The sequence below is a fragment of the Bubalus kerabau genome, chromosome 16 (assembly GCF_029407905.1).
Source record: "Bubalus kerabau isolate K-KA32 ecotype Philippines breed swamp buffalo chromosome 16, PCC_UOA_SB_1v2, whole genome shotgun sequence".
NCBI lineage: Eukaryota > Metazoa > Chordata > Mammalia > Artiodactyla > Bovidae > Bubalus > Bubalus kerabau.
Window position 1 is genome coordinate 57,900,989 of NC_073639.1, and position 6,031 is coordinate 57,907,019.

Sequence of the window (6,031 nt, forward strand, 5' to 3'; positions counted from 1 at the left end):
CACACTCCCAGAGGTTTTCTTCATTGGGTCGCTGAAATCGGAGTCAGCGTCCCCTGAAGAGTCTGTGGGGCAGAGATTTGGGTTTAAGGCTGGGTGGTCAAGTTCTCTGGGAAGTGAGGGCGGTAAGGGGCGTGGTAAATTTGAAAAAGCCGGTTTGGTTGGAAGGTTTTTGTTATAATAACGGTCAAAACAGGGCCTCGGATTTCCTCTCCAGACGGTCAAGCCTCTCACACTCGGTAATGACCTCAGGTCTCCTCTCTGAAGCGTCCACTGAGCAGTGGCAAATGCTCACGTAAGGACTTGGCTTTAAAAAACAAGGTTTTATTGAAAACACTTGAAGAACCAACGGTTCTCAGATCCCAACTGCTCTTTTAGAGCGAAGTTCAAAATAACCAAATCCTAGCACGGTGAGAGAATTAAGGTGAGTCCTTGGAGTTGACTTTATTTGGACCGAGAAAATTAGTTTGTAAATTAAGTACTGATTTCTTCAGCCGGACTTGATGACACTCCGTAGGTTTTCTATATTCTTCCTCTCCCCTCTAACCAGTACTTAAATATTTAAGTAGAGAAAGAGATATAAAGATATCAATTCTTCTCTTGGGGACCTAAGTCTAGTCTATTGCTTTTGAATAGATTTGCTTATATGTACTATGTCAGATTAAAACATAAAGCCATCCCACTTAGGCTGCAATAATACTCGTTGTGTACTCGCTTATTTTCTGGCTTAAAGCACTGCTCAGATAATGCAGTTTAGCTTCTATAGTCCTGGATTTTCTTTGGAAAAATGCAAAGAAAGACTTTCACTCACCATGTGGGAGCAGCAGCTGAATCTCAATGGAGGAGAAAGTATTAATTCTTCTAATGATCCAGGCACAAAGAAACTCAATAAAAACCTGCTGGTGGTACAAAGTCATATTTCTCCCTCTTTAGAAAGGAAGCTGGCAGGTCTACCTGAAGAGTTAACGATTAAGCACATGAAAAGAAGCTCAACATCATTAGCCATCAGGGAAATGCAAATTAAAACCACAATGAGATACCACTTCACACCCACTAGGATGGCTAAAATAAAAAAGATAATAAATGCTGTTAAGGATTTGGAGAAATTGGAACTCTAATTACATTGCTGGTGGGACGCTAAAATGGTGCAGCTGCTTTGGAAAACTGGCAGTTCTTCAAAATATTAAACACAATTACCATATGACCCAGTAATTCTAGGTATAAAAACCCAAGTAAGTCCACCAAAAAGCCTTATAACATGAACATTCATAGCAGCATAATCAATAATAGTTAAAAAGTGGAAACAACCCAAGTGTCCATTATTTGACAGATAAATGAAATGTGGTCTACACAATGGAAAATTAACTAAAATAGGAATGAAGTACTGATACCTGTCATAAGGTGAATGAACCTTGAAAGCATGATGCTAAGTGAAAGAAGCCAGTTACAAAAGGCCATATATGAGTCCACACATATGAAATGTCCAGAAGAGGCAAATCCAGAGAGAAAGTAGAGAAGTAGTTGCTTAGGGTTGAGGTGGTTAGGGGGATTTGTGAATGGACCCAGGGGTTTCTGTGGGGAGACAATGAAAATATTCTAAAATTTACTGTTGTGATGGTTGCCCAACTCTGTAAATACACTAAAAACTACTGAATTGTACCATTTAAATGAGTGACTTGTATGTGAATTATATCTCAATAAAGCTGTGATCATGATAATAAAGATATTGAGAAGCAAAGCACACGTACACAAAGTTAATGCAGTTTCCTGGAGAGTGACCAGGAAAAAGCAATTAAAACAGTAGTAGGGAAAGATTGTATTGGAGACCATTTAACACTGCAGTGCTTGAGGATGACCTTTTTCTGTGCCTAACTTAAAACAAAGCTCCCCATAAATGTTTGAGTGAGTTCTTTCTTCTGGAAGACTGAGAAGGAATATAACATTGAAAAAAAATAAGAAAAACTTTTTAAAAAAGGAAGTAAAGAGGGTACACACAAGTTCACAGTTGCTAAATACTTGAAATTGGAACCCCCTGAAGCCTGAGAGGCATTTTTGTGCTTCAACATCATACTTTTTCAATAAAAGAGACACTTTGTGTGATTGAAATTTTTTCTTTGTTTCCAACTTTGTATAATGACACCCTTCTTTCAACTGTGTATTAACTGTACAGATTAGGGTTCAGGAAAATGTGGTCTGTTGCTGATATAACCATCAACAGCCTAATACTTTGTATTTCAGAATAAAAGTATTCCCAAGACATGTGGGATAATTTATTGCAGCTAAACTTACTTGCTGTTCTCTGAGTTTGTCTTTTATTTAATCCCACAAAAGAATTCTTTTACTGAATTCATAATGCACTCTTAAGTCAATTACATAACTTCAAAACCTTTTTCAAATTCACGAAGCAGCAGAAGTTTTATTAAAATGTTTAAAAGTTACTGAATAAATGGTTCTTTCAACAGCACGTGTACTCTTTAGACAATATAGTAGAAGGACAGCAGTTTTTATTCCAGCGATGGATTGTCTCAAAGACAGTAAGTCATGGAAGACTATATTGAGCCTTTTGCAATGTTAGCAACTTGCTGTACTAAACCATTTATTTGGGGAAATTTCAAACAGATGAAGTAAACAGAATAGTGTAATGAATTCCCATATATCCATCACTCAGTTTTAACAACTCTCTACATTCTGCCATTCCTGTCTCATCTCCAGCACACGCATCTCTCCACCCACTCCCCACCCACCCCCCATCTGAGTTAAGTTGCATCATAAGATTAGTGCATGACTCTGTTGCCTAGATATGAGCCAAAAGTATCTGAGAACAAAAGTATCTGAGCCTTGGATCTGGTTTGCTGTGTTGTTTACCCTTGGTCACCTTCACAAATACAGTATAACTCTTTCACCCAGTCAAGATAATACATCTTCTTTGTGGTCACTGCTTAAGTTGCATGACTTAAAAGACCACAAGGACTCTCTATCCTCTTTTAACCTGAGTTTACACATGCCAAAGTTGTAGAGAGGTCATAAAATTTGCTCACCTGTACAATGAAGAAGCATCTCTTCACTGGAATGCTTAATTTGGGTCTTATCTGAATCCTGATTGACTTCTGCTACAGTCAAAATGGTTCCAACAACACTGCACTTTAGCAAACCATCTCTGCAGCTGGCGAACAGATGGCTCCACAAAATCATTTTGTTCTGGACTCACAGAATCTTTTTGGAATTCTCTCGGTGAATTACTGTGCTGATTTGAACATGTAACCCGCTTCTGCCTTAAATTTCTCCATCTGTAAAAAAAAAAAAAGATTATTAACTGGGCAGCTATTGTCTTCCACTTTGCTGAATGGTTGAAGAATACAGATACAGAAAGTAAGACAGAAACAGAACTTGAAACTGTTCCCAGAGAGTAAATCAAATAATGTAGGGCCACATCATACTACTCTTAAGCAAGCTGGAGGGACTTCCCTGGTGGTCCAGTGGTTGAGACTTTGCCTTCCAGTGTAGGGAGTAAGGGTTCAATCCCTGGTTTGGGAGCTAAGATCCCACATGCCTCATGGCCAAAAAACCAAAACATAAAACAGAAGCAATCTTGTAACAAATCCAATAAAGACTTCAAAAATGGGCCACATCAAAAAAAAAAGTAAGCTGGAGCACTTTACAGGCTCCCCCCGTGCAGCCCAATCCCCCATGATCCTCCTTAGTAGTTAGAAAGGAGACAAGATTTTCTTTTCATGGCTTGGGAAACTGAACCACAGAAATGAACCCTCTTGCCTGAGGCTTCTGAGGCCATGATGAAAGTTAAAATAGTTGCCAAGACTTCTCTCCCAGCCCAGTATTATACTCACCTGTATTAGTATTCTTCTAATAAAGAGACAGACCTTGCAAAACAAGTTAATTCTTGTACATTAGATTTGCATTCACATATAACCTCTTCATAGACATCATATAGTATTGGGGAAACAATTCACCTGCCACTGAAATGTAGAGGCAGTACAATTTCCCACTGGTATTGATATATCATTCGATATATATTAAGCACCCACTATGTGCCAAGCATTGAAAAGAGGGACTCAGTGCCTCTCCTCATGGAGCTTAAATGGCCATGATGAGGGAAAGAAATTTCTGAAGTGGCATCTATGTTTCCTGGGGCTGCCATATCAAACCCCATGAACTTGGTAGCCTAAAACAGAAGTGTATTCTCTCACAGTTTGGAGACCAGACATCCTAAATTAAGGTGATGGCAGGGCCCCATGCTTCCTCCAAAGGGTCTCAGGGAGGACCCTTCCTTTCCTCCTCCAGCTGCTGGTAACCCCAGGTGTTCCCTGACAGTGGCCACGTCCCTGCCTTCTCTGCCTCCATCTTTGTGTGGCCTTCTCTATATGGTCTCCTGTCTTTCTTTCCCTCAGTTTTATTGAGACGTAGTTGACATGTAACATTGTATTAGATTCAGGTGCACAACATCTAAGGACACTAGTCATTGGGGTAGGTGGAATGGGTGAAAGGTACCAACTTCCAGTTATAAAATACATAAATCATGGGGAGGTAATGTACAGCATGGGGCTTCCCAGGTGGCGCTAATAGTAAAGAACCCACCTGCCAGTGCAGGAGATGTAAGAGATGCCGGTTCAATCCCTGGGTCGGGAAGATCCCCTGGAGGAGGGCATGGCAACCCACTCCAGTATTCTTGCCTGGAGAATCCCCTGGACAGAGGAGCCTGGTGGGCTACACTCCATGAGGTCATAAAGAGCCAGACATGACTGAAGCAACTTAGCAACCACACACAGAATGTACAGCATGGTGACTATAAATTAATAATACTGTATTGTATACTTGAAAGTTGCTAAGAGAGTAAATCTTCAAAGTTTTCATCACAAGAAAAAAATTCTGTAACTATGTATGTAATGACATTAACTAGACATATTGTGGTCATTTTGCAATATAAACAAATATCAAATCATGTTATATTCAATTATACCTCAATTTTTTTTTTAAAGGGACACTAGTCATTGGATTTACAGCTCAACTATATAATCCAGGGTGATTTCATCTTGAGATCCTCAACTTAATTATAAAGGTCCTTTTCCAAATAAGGTCACATTCACAGGTTCTGGGTGGACATATCTTTTGGAAGCGCACCATACAACCCCCTATACAAGGCAAGCCTACGAAAGAAAGAGAAAAATATATTCAGTATTCTACTGAATTGGAGAAGGCAATGGCACCCCACTCCAGTACTCTTGCCTGGAAAATCCCATGGACGGAGGAGCCTGGTGGGCTGCAGTCCATGGGGTCGCTAAGAGTCGGACACGACTGAGCGACTTCACTTTCACTTTTCACTTTCATGCATTGGAGAAGGAAATGGCAACCCACTCCAGTGTTCTTGTCTGGAGAATCCCAGGGACGGTGGGCTGCTGTCTATGGGTTCGCACAGAGTCAGACACGACTGAAGTGACTTAGCAGCAGCATTCTACTGAATATTCCTTCTCTAGCTTTAAGATGAAATTCTACACAATGAGCATTGTAGTCTCTTAGCAAGTTTAATGTCTATAATGCAATCATTGTCTACAATCACTGAATTGTGTATTAGGTCTCCAGGACTTACTTATCGACCATTTGCAAGTATGTATGCCAAAGAATTGATGTTTTCAAATTGTAGTGCTGGAAAAGACTCTTGAGAGGCCCTTGGACAGCAAAGAGACCAAACCAGTCAGTCCTAAAGGAAATCAACCCTGACTATTCATTGGAAGGACTGATGCTGAAGCTCTGATACTTTGGCCACCTGATGTGAAAAGTGGACTCATTGAAAAGAACCCTAATGCTGGGAGAGACTGAGGGCAGGAGAAGGGGGCGTCAGAGGATGAGATAGTTGGATGGCATCACCAACTCAATGGACATGAATTTAAACAAACTTCGGGAGGTAGTGGAGGACAGAGAAGCCTGGCATGCTGCAGTTTATGGGGTTGCAAAGAGTCAGACATGACTTAGCTACTGAACAATAACATTTCTTAAACATCTCTTCCCATTTCCCCACCCC